This window comes from Zootoca vivipara, chromosome 4, assembly GCF_965207765.1.
Source record: "Zootoca vivipara chromosome 4, rZooViv2.hap1.1, whole genome shotgun sequence".
NCBI lineage: Eukaryota > Metazoa > Chordata > Lepidosauria > Squamata > Lacertidae > Zootoca > Zootoca vivipara.
In genome coordinates, this window is record NC_142587.1 from 80,358,402 (window position 1) to 80,377,379 (window position 18,978).

At 42.1% G+C, this 18,978-nt stretch overlaps 1 protein-coding gene and 1 long non-coding RNA gene across 7 annotated transcripts in view; one reads left to right on the plus strand and one right to left on the minus strand.

The window, feature by feature from the left end:
* Positions 1-1,025: 1,025 nt before the first annotated feature.
* SPATA13 (spermatogenesis associated 13) overlaps positions 1,026-18,978 on the plus strand; it is an 87,405-nt gene continuing 69,452 nt past the window's right edge. For 3 of the 6 annotated variants that reach the window (XR_015949688.1, XM_035114273.3, XM_035114278.3), the window contains exon 1: positions 10,270-10,512. The gene's annotated coding sequence lies outside the window, so the exon portion shown is untranslated. Of the gene's footprint in view, positions 1,140-10,020; positions 10,513-18,978 lie in introns of those variants that run through there. The other 3 variants (XM_088668272.1, XM_035114281.3, XM_088668273.1) reach the window with 3 other exon arrangements.
* Positions 4,115-7,627, minus strand: LOC132591961 (uncharacterized). Its single transcript, XR_009557418.2, has 3 exons — positions 7,567-7,627; positions 6,749-6,822; positions 4,115-4,174 (listed from the first exon to the last, which is right to left on the minus strand). It is a non-coding gene; the product is annotated as an uncharacterized LOC132591961 (long non-coding RNA).

Genomic DNA, 18,978 nt, shown 5'->3' on the forward strand with positions numbered 1-18,978 from the left:
AGGATTTGGGTGACTTACATTTCTTTAAAAGTTTAAATCCTTTCATTGTTTTCAAGATGGCCCTTATGCATGTAGTATTTTCAGGTGCAATCCTAAAGGCTATCTCACATCCGACATCCTACCAGGCTCTTGCCCAGTACCTGCTTTTCCGTCTATCCCAGTACCTGATGGGCAGAGGCTCCTCAGGATCTCAGACAAAGAGAGAGGTCTTTCACATCGCCTGCTGAATATTTTTTAACAGGAGATTCCAGGGATTGCAAACCCTTTATCTATATGCAGCTTTGTACTCTAGTGCTGTGGCCGCTCTCCTTGCTCCACGTGGGGATACTGCAGCGGCAAGGCCAAGTCTTGCATTAGGCGGCTTAATTTTCATCAAAAGGGTTCCTGCAAGGGCACAGGGAGGCTACAATGAGTGCCTCTGCACACATCATGCAGAGAAGCAGCCCGTGGTCAGAAACACACACTCCAGGGAACCTCTTACATTATAGAATTTCTCCCACAACACCCCCGCCAAAACAGGTATTTTGCAGGGTCTATTTAGAAGTGAAAAGCAGCCGCTTGTTCAACAATTCCATATACCATTTAAAAAGGCAGCAAAATAAAATAAAATAGATGCTTCCCAAAGCAGTTCTTGGGTACAGTTATTTAATTATTAACACAGTTGCATTGCTAGAGTGGGGGTTGCAGAGGTGTTTTTTAAAGCACCCTTCAGACTTTGCCCTTAAGCCTTCAGCAAGCCAAAGTAAACACAGGTTCTGCTGTTTGGATGCTATCATCAGGTCCTGTTTGATGACTGTGCTCACTAGCAGTGCTAATGCATTCTATCTTTTCTCTCACCACCACGGAGTCCCCGGGAACACGTGTCCTTCCGTGTATCTCTGAACACCAGTTGCTGGGAATCACAAGTGGAGAGAGAGCACTGTTGCGCTCTGGTCCTGCTTGCATACTTCTGATAGACATGAAGTTGGTCACTGTGTGAACAGGATGTTGGATGAAATGGTCCTTTGGTCTGATTCCGCAGAGATCTTCCTGTGCTGCTTGCCTGCATTGGCAAGTGGCATGGAAGGCAGACGTTTTCTGAATGCCTCAGCTACTACATATTTAACTCGGATGGCAATTTTACACACATTTACTTGGAGGTAAGCCCTGTTAAACATGGTAGAACATCCGAGTAAACGTGAACAAGATCAGCAGTCTCATGTTGACTTTAGAAAGTTTAGAGTGTTCAGTGATTTTACAGAACGGTGCTAAATTAGGTATGAAGGCCCATTTGCTACTTTCAAGAACAATGTAAAGTGTAATTAACTCTTTTATCCCGTGTTGTTTATTTATTTAGGACGTTCCCATGCTACCCTTCAGTAGAAACTCTCAGGTTGGCGTAAAACAATACAGTGGAAACAAGTAAATGTGTAAAACATTAGAAGAGTAAAACAGCAGAAGTAGCAAGTAAAATTAATTGTTATTTATGAAGGGCACAGTCCATTGCAATGTTCTGCGCAAGCATCATTAAAATTAATAGAAGTTGCAATTAATAGAAGAGAGCATGGTGTATTGTGCCATTTAAATCACATGAGTAACAATGCTTTCCTTAAAATGAAAATAACAACCACCCCTAAATACCTAAGACTAGAATGACTGTGAAAGGTCATTAAAATTATTTATTTCAGCACTAAATTTATTGACAGGAATAAGAAATTTAGGATGAGGCCAGCTCCGCCCATGAAAGTGGAAAGTGTGAGATGAAAGAGCTGAACATCTGTAATGTTCGCATTTTCATTTTGACATTTTGACATTTGACATTTGACATTTGCTGAAGTATTCTCTGTTGGCACTTAATTACTGACAGGTATAATAATGACAATGTTGCTTTGTTGGTGGCACACACACAAAATAAAATAAAATAAAAGTAATTGTGCTTGTACTTAAGAAATTTAAGATTCCTGGGGCAAATAACTGTTTTTCTTCAAATACTGATGCAACCAAACTTACATGAAGCTGCACAAAGAAGTCAGGGAGAAACAGGTTTGGCTCCCTTTGTTGCCCAGAAACTGCTAGGAGCAAACCTTCCTGGTGGCAGGTTATCAAGTTACAAGCATTACATCATCAGAATATGTTCTCATTTGCAGAACTGTGGCCTGAAGCCATTTCACAGTTGGTTGCTGAGTGGCAAGTTGTGCCCTTATAGCAGTTAACTCTTTCAAGGGATGTGATCCAGAAGAGCTGGTGTTAAGCCATAATAGGAGGAAGTGAGCCACAGTGAGGGGACAACACACTTTAAAGGGAGCTTGTTTGTTCTTGAGGTGTGTGAACTTTTGTAGGCAATTGCCTTCTTCATAGGATTCATGCCATGGAAAAGGGAGTGTTAGCACATTAAGTTAAATAAATCACAAACTAAAACAGAGTGCACATGCCTCAAGCCTCCAAAAGCAGAAATTGGAGGGTTTCTACTCAGACACATGTGATTTGAGCTGCAGGTTCCTGCAATGTTCCATTTTTTCCCCACATCTAAATGTGAAATGTCCTCCTATGAGAGATATTCCGGGCACCGATATTGTATTATTTCTGGTTCCAGGTTAAAACTCTTAAAAAATTTGCCCAGACACTTTCAATTACAGGATTCTTTTACCTAGTTGAATAGTTTAATCTTCTGAGTTTTATTGCTGTATTTCGTACGTATTTGTAGATTTAAACGAAACAATAAAATAAAATAAAAAATCCTTCCAGTAGCACCTTAGAGACAACTAAGTTTGTCATTGGTATGAGCTTTCATGTGCATGCACACTTCTTCAGATACCAAGTAGATTTCAAGTAGATTTAAAGTCACGGTAGAACAGTTGCCACGGGCACAATACCACCTCACTGCTGCCCACTCCTCCAGCCACAACACTGCTTCCATTTCCACACAGGGGACATGGGTGTCTCCTCCTGCCTCTCTCCCTGCTCTGTGTGTGAGGTCTCACCTACCCACCCATGTGCCAATAGCAGACTTTTATAAGATGCAGGTGCAGAAGGACAAGAGAGGACATGTGTCCACCTGTTGACCACTGCAGCGAGGAGCTTCCTGGCATGAAGCTTCCTGGTTCTCATGCTGAGAACCCTCATAAATGTAGGATTGGGCTTTGAATGCCAGTTGTCAGGGACCGGCAGGGCTTTGACGTGTGTGTGGCGGAGGGAAGGGACCTGGGGAGTGATCCAGGAGAAGGGTCCAGTAATTTATGGGGTTTGATGCAGGAGCCACTGCCCCACTGTCTCCTAGAACCAGGAGGGGCTTGAAAAGGGAAGTCTTAAGTTGTGGGTACGCAACACATCTGAGGATGGTATAAAAGCCAGAGGAGGTGAGGGACCCCCCTGCTGCTGCTACTGCTCCATAGGGCCCAGACCTGTGGATAAATGATTAGAGGTTAGAAGCACTTTATTTATCTGAAGCACTGTGGAAGCTGCTGTAAGTGTTTCTCTTGCCAATAAAGAGTTGACTATCTGACATGTGCCTTCCTTATCTGGGACCAGCTGGGATACCAGTGGACCAATTACCTACATATTGGGACGTGTTAACAACAACAACAACAACAATTTATTTATACCCCACCCATCTGGCTGGGTTTCCCCAGCCCATTGCAGAGGGATACATATATTTGGACTTTATGCAGCCTGCATAAAGTCTATAAGGCAACATTATTTAGAAGATTTATAAGGCAGAATTCATACATTCCCAAGACTTTATGTGGGTTTGTGTCTGATAAATATTCCCATTAATTTCTATATCTGTGATTCACCAAGCACTTAGCATATATTTAAATTCCATCCACTTCAAACTACATGGTAAAATGTTTTTGATTAATCCAGTTCTAAGTGTACAGTTTGGATTGATGAAACCATTGTTCAGATATTAAAGGCATTGGCCACAATCCAGATAAGCATCCCCATGCCTGCAAGACAGACTTCCTCTTTGCTGGCAACAGAATGGGAAAGAGCCCTGGGGGCTCCCAGAGCACCATTTGGGAAAGCCAGCCATGGAAGCATATGGGGATCTGGATAGCAGCCATTACCTTTTAAATTGCATTCATATATCCCCACTCTTTTTTCATACTCACTGCTAGTATTGTCTTGGTCTGGCTGTCCATACATCATTCTTTTCTTCCTGGAGTAGCCAGGAAATCTTCCACTTGTTTTGTTCCTTAATGCAAAAGAGCCCAAGAAACACCGTCAGCCATGTTCTGTGAGCTTTGACCAAATAGGTTGCTTGCTTGAATTCATGACAATGCAAATAAGACTGTCCATTTAGGTCTACCTTTCCTATTTGGACATGCTTCTTTGGGCAGCTGCTTAGAAGCACTAGCTAGTGTATTTTTAAAAAAATGTTTAGGAGTTCTATTAAAGCAAAGTCCCATTAATTTCAGTGCTAGGATTAAGCACATAAAAGTGTTTTACTCATGACATATACAATTTTCAGTCTTGGTTTAGTTTAGTTTATTAGTCAACCGAAAAGGTTTAAACTCTCAAGAAACATTAACAACTTGGCACAAAACGTAATATAAAACAACAAGAAATTGTAGGACAGACCATCATTCTGGCCATCAGTCGTTTGAACCTCCATAAAAGTGTTTGAGCCTGGCAGTGAATCTAAACACAGTAACGATATTTTAATCAGAAAGTAATAACTTAATTGCCTGAGTGTCATCAACTCCCCTGACCTGAATTTAGCAACCCCACAAGCATGTTTTTTAATTGGCAGTGGCACAGAACCATACAGCATATAGGCATGTGTTGCAGTTCAATTTTGTACCGTCCTTCTAGAAACTAGGCAAAATGTGAAAGTGGGGAAAGTTTGACGTGGTAGGACTATGAATGTTGTTGTTTGTATTTACTATGCTTTTTGGCCCAAAGGCCCCCAAAGTAATGACCAATATTCAATAAGAACGACATGGAAGGATGGCGCTTGCAATATTTTTTGGCCTCTTGGGATTTTATAAGAATTGATTCAGTCCTGCACTCAAGATATGTTAAATCTTATATTTAAATACTAAGTGTATTCTAATTTATTGCAATATGTTCATAGGATAAAGTTTTTTCTATTTAAAAAGGAATTTGATTCAGTCCTGCAAGCTGTAAATTTTAGAAAATATATACTGGTACGTATATGCAAACATCTTTCCTCACCAGATTTCATGAAAGGTTTCCACAACTGGTCAGTAGATTCTTACTGATATTTTATGGTTTTCATCATAGTACTAGGGATAGAGCATGAAATTGCTTCACTGAGTCATTTGCAAGATGCATATTCTTTAGTGCTCACATGAGTGAAGCCAAGATTTTTGTTGGGGGGGGGGTAGACCTTTTGTTAGGGGGGTAGGCCTTTTGTTAGGATGGAGGCAAAACCTCAGTTAGCTATGTATTTTTATTGATTTTTATTGATGGGGAGGCAGCTGCCCCTCCTTGCCCCCCTTTGGCTACGCCCATGGGTGCTCATAAGAAGAAAGTAAACATCCATAAGTACAATATTTTGGTTGAAACCTGCTCTAGATAAGCAAAACTAACATTGAGCGCATTCCCGGTATGTATTTTTCACTAGGAATGGTATGTTAAGCAGACCTAGTAGTATCTTATAAAATACAAGTCAGAGGAATTGCATTTGTTGTCTCACTTGGGCTATGTACACTTTAGCGGCTCAAAACGCAGTGAGGTTGCCCTCTCTCACCTGCTGCATTTCAACTCACATTCTTGTATTACTGTGCAAACCAGGGAGAGGGTGGGGATATATTCACTTGAAACCTAATTTGTTTCCCTACACCAAACTCCAATTCACTGAAGCTCTAATCTGCGCATGTGCTGTAATTTGTACCTGCGCAATGACTGCCTAAAATACCTCAGTTTAACCACGGCTTCTGTTTTCTAATCTGATGGAAGCTTGCTTAAGGGAAAGTGTATCAAACAGAAGTGATTTTCAATAAACTACAGGATAACTATGAATTGTGGCTAATCTCAGGTGGACTCAGCGTCAAATACCAGCAGCTGGGGAGCACAACAGACCAAGAATAAACAGTAATTGTGTACACAGTCTTGGTAAGAAAGTTAAATATGGATTTTGTTGAAATCATAATATAAATTGGAACAACCCAGCCAGAGTTAAATGGGGGATTGAGGCTGTGAAACACTCACTCACCTAAGTCCATCTAGTAAATTCATGGAACAGGGTGAGTTGCAAAGGAGAAGCTCCTGATTCATAAGTTGATCTTTTAGCCACTACCGGTAGCTACACCAGTTCCTAATCTTTTTCCTTGACCTCAATGGAACTCAAAACTGTTTAACTGCTTGATCATGCCCACCTAATAAATGGTGGACTAAAGGAAGATTATGAAGTTGTTATAATGATACTAGCAAAGCACTTGGAATATTTAAAGAGCTTTACATACATTATCTTAATAATTATTGTTACAACTCTGCAAGGTGGGCCTATATAATCCCCATAATGTGGATGGAAGGGGTAGATAGGGTCTGAGAGATAGTGGCCTTCCTATCACTGTCTAAAATGCCCACATAATAAAGAGGGATTCCAGACTCACAGCTCACACTTCCACCAACTGCACCAACATTCAACAACTGATTCGACCTGCAGTGACCACCAGCATGTAATTACACCCATTCGCAAACACACTTGACACCCTTTACAGAGGCAAATGGCTTTAATCTGAATCTGAAAGTGATCTAGAAGCAGTATAATTTTAGCCCTTCATTCCTTGGAAGCACTCACATATCTGCATGACAGATGGGTGCTTCAAACAGGAGCTGGCAACTTTTCTTCAAATACATTTGGTGAGAGGAAGGCTTAATTGAGAGAGAAAAAGGAAATTGTTATTGCAGGGTGGACAGAATGTTCTGACTAGCTGAGATACGTAGAAGCACAAGAGTATCCAGAATGAACTGCATAGATTTGTATCATTTGTGCCTTTATGCCTCTGATGGCACCCTTCCTGTACCCCAGTGTTTCCTGAGGGTGTGCCGCACAAGTGCCGGATGTATGTCACGCAAAAAATAATACTCTTCGTATTTGAATCATCTTTATAGGTGACTGCACATTGTAATGCAAGTGGATTCTATGCCCACAAGGTGCCTCAATACATGCCAGGAAAATCCTGTGCAGCGTGGAGGCTGCAGTCTGCCCATATATGGGCTGAAACATCATCCCATATGAATATGCCAGGATTCTTCACGTTCAGCCAAGCCCCAGCCCAAGTAACTAGAAAAACCCAGAAGCAGGGGTGTTGCTAGGTGCCATAAAGTTCTTATGGCACACATTTGCATAGTTTATATGAATAGATGCCTCTTGGTCACTTAAGATGGCTGGAGGATGGGGTTGTGCCAACAGTACACTTAGTGGTGTGTCCAATCACCTTATAAGGCAGCCTTTGCCAAAATGGGGAGACCAAGGTTGACAAAAGCTATTGTAAGCAAAGTAAACTATATTTAAAAAATAAGTTTAAATGGAGGGAAGGCAGCAGGGAAGATGGGTCCCAGCAAAAGATATATGAGCAGTGCTATTTTTCTAGAAAAAGAGGTGCCGGAACTCACCATGAATGCCTCCGTTGTTCCCTTATAATGGCAATAGTGCCCACCTGAGATGCGCTGGAACTGAGTTCTGGTGAGTTCCAGCTGAAAAAAAGTTCTGGATATGAGAATATGCAGGCTAGCAAACACCACTCCTTTCCCCCTCCCTCATGTCTTAAGTCAACACCTGGAGGGAAGGTGAGAACAGGTCTATAGTGGGCATAAGAGTATGCTGCCCATTTTAATCCAGTAAAATGTTATTGTTGTTGTTGTAAATGCTGTTGAACCCACCAGACATCCTGCCATTGAAAAGAAACTAATCCGTTTACTTTTTTTAGTCAAGGACAAAAAGGTCCCATTATACATAAGAAAATATGGCACATATTTTTGCGTTGTCCATTTTTGAGACCTGCCCTCTCTCTGCATCCACAAGGTTTGTTACATGCTTGAAGTCATTTGTGGAGATTGGCAGAAATCTGTTAAATAAAATAGGGTTTAAGAATATTACCCCGAATGACTGAGCTCATGTGGCACTATTCCAAAACTGAATTGACTGTTTTTAGCATCCAGCATCATCACAGAACTTTGTGGGCACCACCCCTCAATAGGTGCAGGAGATTACCCTATTTAGATTTGCAAATTATATTGCACTTGGGCCAAAGATGACTAAATTCTGAGGATGAATGTAAAGTGGTTAGGGACACAGTCTTCCTAAGCAGCTAAAAAATTATGTTTAAGATCACATTCTGATCTTCACGTTAACTAGTTGAGAAGAACAGTCGCACACATGCACACATATCCGCTTTCATACTTACATTCGCCAGCGCGGATTAGGAAAAAATACCACTCTATGGGGAATAAATCAAGCCACCCTCAGGAGGAACCTGTGTGGGGAAACAGGATAAACCCACTTTTCATCTTGACTGTGAGTATAATGGTGGCTAAAGGGTATTAAGCAGCAAGTGATCATACTTAACTGTTGCTAAGTATGTGATTTTGGAAAAGCACAGGCAGCAAATTTGACTTTCTCTTTTAAATTCAAATACAACAAAAAGTGTCTTAAAGTGAAGGGGGAAAAAGAAAAAGGGGTATATTCCATCACAATAACAATTGTTAACAGTTAACAATTACAAATGTTAACCTGCTGTATTTGGTATAAATGGGTTCCAAATTTCATTTCGCACAACCTTGATTTTCATGATTAAAACTTATTTGAGCATGACATTTTAAGAGTTAACATGTATTCTTCTCCAAATCAGATGAATTTGGCTGATGAACTTGGTTTTATCTGCTGGTGCTTATTCTGTTTTCTTTTGTAGTCTGTTTCTAAAGTTTATACTGTGTTCAATGGTGGCTTTGCCTTCACAGAAAGCACTTCTACTCTCGACATGTAGGCACCCAATTTTCACTGATACTTCTTACCTACGGTATTGAACCCCGCTCCATGAAGAGCTCCTCCTGAGGGCAGGGAGACCCACTGAAACAATATGGGATATGGTGCAGAGGGCTTCAGTAGGCAGGAAGGATGAGCAAAAAGTGCATGAGTGGAAGCACTTTGCAGTAAGACAAAGCCACCACTAGATATGACCCAGTGTTTCTTAGTTTAAAATACAACTCTTGCAGAGAGTGGGGAGCAGAAGCGATTTTGGGGTAGTGTGACCAGTTCTGCCGCACTGGGTGCCGTCGCCACAGGAGGCACCACAACAATTATGTAAAACAAAGCGAGAGGTGGGGGTGCTGAATTTTAGCGTTGCACAGGGGGCCGCTGAAATTTGGGACCCCAAAGTTTCCCTATGGGGAGGATTGTTATTATTTCTTAGAACCTACCCTTCCCCTCATGAGAAAAATTAAAATTGGTAAGGGGAGTATTGACGTTGTTATAATTGTACTGGATGTTCTGCCAACTTCTGAGTTTTGGGTTGTGGTGGCCTATAAACAATACAATTGGTATTGGTATTCTGAAGTGGGAAGGTGTGCCTGTAAAGAAAGGCAAAAATAATTAAAATAAAATATTTGGCATGATTCTGGCATTTGAAATCTGGAAATTTGATTCTGGAATCTGAAAATAAAATATTTGGCACGATTCTGGGAAGGTGTGCCTGTAAAGAAAGGCAAAAATAATTAAAATTAAATATTTGGCATGATTCTGGAATTTGGGGAAGTAACGGCCTCTCCGATTCCCGGATAGGGATGTGGGGTTCTCTATGTCAAGTCTCCTCTGCCCCCTCATTAGGCTGGGGCGAAGGAGAATGTGAAGACACCTCAGGATCCCTTGTCCCCACAGAAAATAATTGGGAGGGTTGGCATGGCCTAGTCTCCCGTAGTTCTCAGAAATGTGCCTTTTATTTCACTATGTTTTGCATGCAACTACAGACTGCTACAGGCTGAGAGGCGTTCTTCCTTTCCATCGTGTTCATACAAAAAAGGAAGGGGAGGGGAACCAAAACAACCCAGGGGTGGTTACTATGCCAACAAATTGCGGGAACTGGGTCTATGATTCCTGAAGGAAAGAAGGCTGCAAGTCTTAAGATGGCAGAGGGAGGACAACAAAATTGAGAAGCGTGCTCAGTTCGTGCTTTCACGCTCCGTTCCCAGTCCTGCCGCCGCCTACAGAGGAGCGAGGCGAGGGAGGCAGGACTGGGAGCGAAAGAGGGAGGAGAGGTCGGCTCCGAGGCCGCTGATTGGCGGAGGAAACGGGCTGCTGGAAACAGCGAGGTGCACTCCGTACTCAGAATCCATTTAAAAAGCTCGAGATACCGACTGCACTTCGCCCAGGCTTAGGAAGAGTAAATATTAGCCACAGGACCCGAAAGCTTAGGTGGTGGTTTAGGGCTTGCGGGGGAGAGGAGAGGCTGAAACAGTAACTTTTATTGATACGCTGCTGGGGAGGAAATAATTTGGGAGCCGTTCCGTGTTCCTGTGAGGAACTTTGCAGATGCCTGGGTTTTTTCCTGCCTTCTCCACAGACAGGTAAGAGAGGATTGTGATGTTTGCCCACCTCTAACTTTGTTGTTGTTGTTGTTGTTGTTGTTGTTGTTGTTGTTGTTGTTGTTGTTGTTGTTGCTGCTGCTGCTGCTGCTGCTGCTGCTGCTGCTTTTCTCCTATTCTCTGGAAGTGTGTTGCGGCCGTTTAAAGGCGTAGTGGGCTCACGGTGGCACGAGTCGTGGTTTAAGTGTGGCGATCAAGCTGCATCAGCCGGGTGCTTTCCCACCCAAACGCGTAGAGCTTTTTAAAAGTTCTGTTGCAATAGTGCGCTTGTGCCGCTGCTGCTGCTGCATCTACAGCGGAGATGGATTAAAACTGAAACCCCGAGGGCGCTCAGTGGAAAGCAAGTCTTCGTGTCCTCGGTTAGCAGGGCTCGAGGGAAGGTGTGTGGTGCGGGTGCTGAATCTTTACAACAAATACAAGTTTTATTTAAAAAACCAACCAACAAACAAACCGAAAACTGGAAAGAGGCTTTAAAGGGCTGAATCAGGCTTAGCTTGCAATGGTGTACTGTATTCGGGTCCAGATACTTAATTTTGATCATTGATGCAGTTTGAAATCTTCCAAAAGCTCGGAATTTATGGATATACAAGGAATATGGATTTGTGGATTTGTATGTATGTCTGGGTGCCTGTGGCTACAATGCCATTACAGTACAGTACTCACTTATTTGGGAGTAACAATTTGATACACACACACACACTCCTTCTCCGGTGTTAATGAATCCGAGGCAGTCAGGGTGTTTAGTTAATGTATTCAGGATTAGGGTGCAATGTCTCTAGTAACTTCTAAAATAACTCGATGGCATGTTCAATGACATGAGGAGAGTGTTATTTACTCAAGATTATTACCTTGATTTCATGGCTATAGGATGAATGGGCGGAAAGCGATTTGTGCAAATTTTATCATGGATGACTGAATATTTATGATGTGGATTATCTCATCTGTATGTACTGTACCTACTTGATAAAAACTGAACACACCGCCTGTGTGTTAGGCAAGCACTGATAATGTACATGCCCAGTATTCCCACTTCTCCTTTGACATTCATGTTTCATGTGGTGTTAAATTAGTGAAGTGGGAGAATGGATTGGCTGATGAACAACAAGGTGTAGGGGAACATAAGAACGCTGCTTAAACATGTCGCTGAGTTTTAAAACAGGGCAGATCCATTCAATAGTCTCCCTTCTATCCCTCTTACTCCTCCCACCCACCTGTCTGCTCCTCCCTCCCTCCTGGAGTTAACTTCACAGCCCTTAGCTGAGCTTTCTGTTTAGACCAGGAGGGCTACACACCATACATTTAAGGGACACCCTGCTCTGGGACTGTAGTTTGTTAAGGGTTGTCACTGTAGCTCTGTGAGGGGTAAACTACAGTTTCCAGGATTCTGTGGGGGTGGGAGGGAGTGGGAATGTACTTTAAATGTAGAGTGCATACGCAGCCTCTGTACCATCAAGCAGGGCTCATGTGTCCCAAGAAATAACTGAAAATATTTATTAAAAGCTTGAGATGCAATCCATGCAACCAGGTATCCTGCTTTTCCAGGCACTTGTGCGCTGTATATACAGTTTAATTTGTATAGCCCTTGCAGACACTAACATGAACATATGCAAGTTGGGAGCAGGGATAATGTACTGGTATTTGACCCTGTTTCTCTCAAGTGTATGGCATGTTGGAGGTAAGGGGTGCCAGAATACATTTTGGTGCAAGGCCCTCATGATTTTTAACTGGTGGTGTTTCCAATACAGTGGTACCTCGGGTTACCAACGCTTCAGGTTACAAACGCTTCAGGTTACAGACTCCGCTAACCCAGAAATAGTACCTCGGGTTAAGAACTTTGCTTCAGGATGAGAACAGAAATTGTGCTCCAGTGGTGCGGCGGCAGCAGGAGCCCCCATTAGCTAAAGTTAAAAACAATTTCAGGTTAAGAACGGACCTCCGGAACGAATTAAGTTCTTAACCAGAGGTACCACTGTAAAACAGAACAGCTAGCAGGGCAACACTGGTAAATGTTCCCAGCTAATTCTACAAATTGCAATATTATTTCTTCATGTTCAAGCTCCCCACATAAGAGGAATTGAGTGATGGGGCAGACAGTTCTCATGTGCTTTTGGGTAGTTCTCTTGTGAATTCTCAAGTTGATGAACAGGACAAGGACACAGTGGCTCCTTGCCTCTATTTCCACAAATCCTAGATTTTAAATTTTATGTGGCTTTTAGTGTGTGTGCGTGTATAGTTTTTGTAAACCACTTTGATCTTTTAAAAATGAAATTGCAGTATACAACTAATTAAATAAACAAAATAGAGGCCTGGTGAAATTGGCAGGTGATGTTCCCTCGCCTTTCTCTTCCTGTCTTCAACCAGTCATAACAACTGGGCCTCTTGAAGAGGGAACTCGACCTCCAGATTACTTCGCACCTTTCCTGCAGACATCATGAGAGAGACCACTTTGTTGTTGTTGTTGTTTAGTCGTGTCCGACTCTTCGTGACCCCATGGACCATAGCACGCCAGGCACTCCTGTCTTCCACTGCCTCCCGCAGTTTGGTCAAACTCATGTTTGTGGTTTTAGTGGTTTCGCATATGTTAGTTGGCATAAGGCATGATGGTAAATGAAAGCTTGCTTTGTAGGAATTGTTCAGGAACAGTTTATCCATGTGAAAGTATAACTCCAGCAAACCTGCCAAGGCCAGTTAGACCTTAGGTGATCTCCTGTGCAATTGTTGGCAGGCTATACAATGTTAGGCTGTTTGGGTCTACTGTAATTCTTGCATCCAATTTATTCAGGATTTCAGAAATCCTGTGAGCAATGTAGCTTTCTACTTGGGCTCAGTTCCTTTTCCCTGGACTATAGGTACCGTATCAACAACCAAAGCTGTGTGCTTATGCTCCTTATGCTCCATAATATACTACCTTTTCACTTTATCAGAGGCTGGAGGAATGTGCTGCTGAGAAGACACATTACTGTGTTTAAGACCTTATCTATTGATTTATATTTGGCTTGAATCGATTTGCCTCACTGAAATAATTAGGATACTACTGTAATTATTTTGCCAGCAGTATTCATTTAGATCAGGGGTGGGAAACTTATGGTTCTTCAGATGTTGTTGGATTTGAGTTCCCATCAGCCACTGCCATTATGGCAAATGGTCAGAGATTGTAGTCTTAACAACATCTGGAGGGCCACAAATTCCCCATCCCTGGTTGACACGAATTAGGTATTAGTTTGGGGGGGGGAGTGAGGGGTGAGGCAGCCTACATGTTACCACAAAGGCCTCTTCATTTCCAGTGAAGAACAGAAATTCCCAGTATCAGCCTCTGTGAAAGGCGGGCATGAAGAGTCTTGGGCAGGGGTCAGCAAACTTTTTCAGCAGGGGGCTGGTCCACTATCCCTCAGACCTTGTGGGGGGCCAGACTATATTTTGAAAAAAAATATGAATGAATTCCTATGCCCAACAAATAACCCAGAGGTGCATTTTAAATAAAAGGACACATTCTACTCATGTAAAAACATGCTGGTTCCCGGACTGTACGTGGGCTGGATTGAGAAGGCGGTTGGGACGCATCCGGCCCCCGGGCCTTAGTTTAGGGACCCCTGGTCTTGGGGGTTGGCTAAATGTGGTGTAGTTAGAACTTTCTCCAGTAGCATAGATATGACTTGCCTCTACTTGCTATAGAATATGTTCCAAGACAACCAGAAGCACCATAACCAGACACTGGAAAGACCTGTCAGGAGTAAGCATGGACCAATGGTACCAAACAGTATGGGAAACAGCCTTACTAGAAAAATTAACCAATAAGTTGAAACTGACATGGGGACAAATAGAAGAAGACGGCTTCACCCCAGTATGGTTCCCCTTTATCACATACACAGCCCAACAAGACAAAAATCCACCAACAGCATACAAATCAATATGGTTAACCTGACCCAAAACACTCACCCACCCCACTCACACACAAAACAAAGACCACCACAGCCAACCACAAAGGAACAACTATATCCTAGGCCAACCCCAACATCTCTCACCATCAAAGGAACACAAGTGAACAGCAGAGAACCTACACAAGCGATGCTGACAAAAAAACCACACTTATTAAGCAAAATAGAAACATTGTCACCGACCCCAACCCCACACCCTCCCCCCATTACTTTCCTTCCCCTCTCCTCACCAATGTCTCAACAAATGAAACTGATTTATAAAAATGTTAAGAGACATTGCACCTATCTTTGTAAACCAAGAAAACCCTTAATAAGAAAAAGAAAAAAGAATATGTTCCAATAAGTACCCAACTTGTACATTCCTTCAGTTATCCCAGGCACAGGTCCACACTGTAAAGCTTTGTGCCTTAGCACACTTTCTTTTAACCCCAGAGCTTTCCCCCCACTAAAAATCCCCTCTTCAAACTGCAACAAATGGCAGGTCGGGTTCAGGCAGGTTTTCGCAGGGAAATATTCAAAGTGAAATCAGAGTGCTTGGAAATGCAGGCTGTGCTTTGGAAGCTCTAATATTCTAATTCAGGTTTATCCCTATCCAAACAACACCTGCCTTGTAAATCTAAGATCAGATAGACTCAGGGCTAGTCTTCACATACAACAGTTCTAGTAAGCGATGGATGGGTGATAAGTTAGTTAGAGATTACCACACCTTTATGAGATGAAGAGATGAAGTTCATTACTGATCATTATTTAATAACTGGGAGGGGAGAGGCCCTACTTACAAATCAGGCCTGCTTTTCAAATCGCCTCAACCCCTGTTTCTCTAAACACGAACATGGCCTCAAGGTGAGGAAGCTTTCTCTCCTCCTAACCAAGAAGCTGTGTTCCCACTCCTCCCCTATGAATCCGACTTGTGTCTCAGAAAAATGTCACTGTGTCCCTTGAGTACAGGAAGAGGGGCATTGTTGCTCTCCCTTAGGATAATCCTGTTGATGCTCATGGCTATCACAACATTGTTCTCAACACTTGACTTTCCTCCATAGGAATAATCAGATACAACCCTTTGTGCTAACATTAGATGTACAGTTTTATTTTCCAAAGAAATAACATCTCAAAAAAATAGCTCTTGGCCAAGAGGTGGCCTGCCATTATACCGGTAAGGAAAATGTGTAGAGACCAGGACTGCAATGCTTACAATTGACTTGCTGGTTAGCTCAGCTGGTTAGAGCATAGTGCTGACAATGCCAAGGTCACGGGTTTGATCCCCATATGGGTGCATATTCCTGCATTACAGGGTGTTGGACTAGATGATCCACAGGGTCCCTTCCAACACTATGTTTCTATGATTCTACTGGGACAAAATGCAATGCTAAACATTGGTGCAGACCCACCTTAGAAACACGAGGAAAAGGGGAATTAGGCCTACAATTGTAAACATACACACTGGATAGTAAGTCCCATTTGACAGAGTGTGACTTGCTTTTAAATTAAATTTTAAAATAAATAAAAATGATCAACTGCTTATTGGTTAAAAAAATTCTCGAACAAATATGCACAGGATTGTGCTGTACATTTTTAAAAAAGCACTGGTACAGACAAACTCTTAAATGCTGTGGTGATGAGGTTTAATTGATCTTAGCAATCTATGTGGTTATCCATACACAAAAATATTCTAATCGTTGATTTGTCAGCATGGTGACAAAAGTCCAATTTTGTAAGATTAATCAACCTGTCACACCTACGAGAAACACTCGAATCAGCACACAGTGCAGTAATAAGAGATCACTTTTCCCTACCTTTTTTGCTTGACTCCACTGAACCGCCACTGCCCAGCTGTGTCAGGCATTTTGTTGAGAACTAAATTGGACCCTGCTGCCTTTAATAACATTTTAATGGCTCAAGCCGTGTATATCCGGCTCCTTGTAGTGTTTTTAAAAGGTCCCCACCTTGCTTTGAATGAATGCTTCGTCTTATAAAACAAAAGCTTGTGGGTGTGGGTGTGGGTGTGTGTTTTCAACTCTTTTTTAAAAAGGCTATTGCAGAATTCACACTGGTTTCCCTAAAATAAAAATGAGCTTCTGGTGTCTTTTCTACACTTCAGACTTCATTATACTCTGGCAATAATTATAAAGAAAATGTAGTAATGTATATCTATTTTAAAAAGAGCACCAACATTTTGCCTATACTTTCCCATGTGCGGTGCAGTTTTAAAAATACCCAGAGATTCACAGGTCACCTTTTCTCCTTTATCCTATGGGAACTATCATAGGAACATATAAAGCTGCCTTGTATGGTGACAGACCATTGGTTAAACTAGCTCAGTACTGCCTGCACTGACTGGCAGTTGGCTCTCCAGGATTTGACAGAGTTCTCTCTCATGCTCACCTGAAGATGCTGGGGAGTGAACCTGGGACCCTCTACATTCAAAGCATAGACAAAGATATAGAATTGTAGAGTTGGAAGCATCATTAGTCCAACCCCCTGCAGTGCATGAATCTTTGGCCCACTGTGAGGCTCGAATCCATGACCCTGAGATTAAGCGTCTCATGGTCTACCGACTCAACAGATGCTTTTCAACTGAGCTACAATCCTCCCTATGGCCTATACCTCTGCTAAGTAATTTTTTTTACTGTTCTACCCATTTTCACTGATCAGAGAAAAGAGAAGAACCCTGAAAAATATAGATAACAACTTTGTCATTTGCTGCCCAGTACAGCCTGAAATATCATTCATGTGCAGCAGCAGAAACATGCCAAGCCCATCTGAGAAGTAGGCGTCCTCCTACATCTCATGTCAGATACAGACAGCACGTTCACAAGATTTCCTGTCCTTCAGGGCTGTGGTTCAATTAATTACTAAGTTGGGAAGGTATGAACCACTTCAGCTCCATAAAGCTATGATTTAAACAAACAAGCACGAAAATTTTTCCCATATGTATATACAGTGGTACCTCGGTTTACAAACAGTCCCGTTTACGAACGCCTTCGTTTACTAATGCCGCGGTCCCGGAAGTGTTTACATCCGGGTTCTGCGGCATTGGATGCGCAGACGCGTGCCTTCGGGGAGCGAATGCCTCTGTTTACGAACACCTCCGTGGAACAGATTGCGTTCGTAAACCGAGGTTCCACTGTACTATATATGAAGATCAGTTCTTAACATTCCGTCCTACAGCATACATTTAAAGCTCATTTTAGGCATATGACTTGCCCCAAAGAATCCTGGGGAACTCTAGTTTACCCCACTATAAGGAGTTAGGTGTCTTCTAGTAGGAAATGTTGTATGGGCTGACTTGTCCATGTAGAGTTAAAAAAAAGAAAAAGTGGAGAAAGAATGGTTGGATAATGATAAATTTAGGAAGGAAAGAACAGGAATCCCCAATCGTTTGGGCCTTGAGTACAGCTAATAAACGCTTGTGGGCACCATAAAGTACCCATTTCACAGAATTAAATCTGGTGATACACACACTCACACTTCTTGGGCACCTTGTGGGGGACTCCTGCTCTAAGATGTAGGCCCAAGCATGCATGAGAAACATTGTATGAGGGTATCTGATAGGGGATAACTTTTCTTCTATAGAGAAAGTTTTGATACAGTAGAAAGGACACAGCATGGTATGGACTATTAACAGTTATCAACAGTACATTCAGGTGCAAACCAAATGCAAAACAGCTAATGCAGACAAATTTTCTATATGTCAGTCACGGAGAGTCCCACCAACAGAGCTGGGGAAGATGTCATGTGAATGAATTGTTTCCAGCTCTTTACCTTTTCTCTTTGCCCACTTTAATGCTGTGTAATAGTAGTGTGCATAATCGCTAGCTGTTCAAATGCTGGCCTCCCCAGTTAATGTTTAATAGATTATTTTATTTTATTTTTCTGTTGGAAGCTGCCCAGAGTGGCTGGGGAAACCCAGCCAGATGGGTGGGGTATAAATAAAAATTATTATTATTATTATTATTATTATTATTATTATTAAAGGGATCTTGCTGTCACAATCTGTACAATGCAACATGCAATGAGAAGCATTGTGATTTACAAAAACGTAGATAAAGCTAACTCAAATTTTCAGTGTGAATCATTGAAATTATGTTGTTTTAGTACTGCTTTGGGTGTTTAGTACAATGTTGACAACATATTTACAGATTTAATGCTGAAAGGCTGTTTGCATTGACATTAGGGGAACATAAGGAGGTCAGACCAAAGGCCTATCTACTCCAAGATCATCTTGTTCTTGGCCAACCAGTTGCCCATGAGAAGCCTACAAGCAGCACCTATGTGAAATAAATAGCACTTTACCTACCTGTGATTCCCAGAAACTGGTATTCAGAGGCATATTTCCTCTGACAGTGGAGGGGTATGTGTATATTCATTCAGTGATAGAGTAATGGGAAAGAAAAGAAAGTAGAAACAAAGAATTGAAATTGTGATAAAATAGAGTACAGTGGAACCTCGACTTACGAATTTAATCCGTTCCGAATGCACACTCGTAGGTCGAAAACTTCGTAAGTCGAGTTTC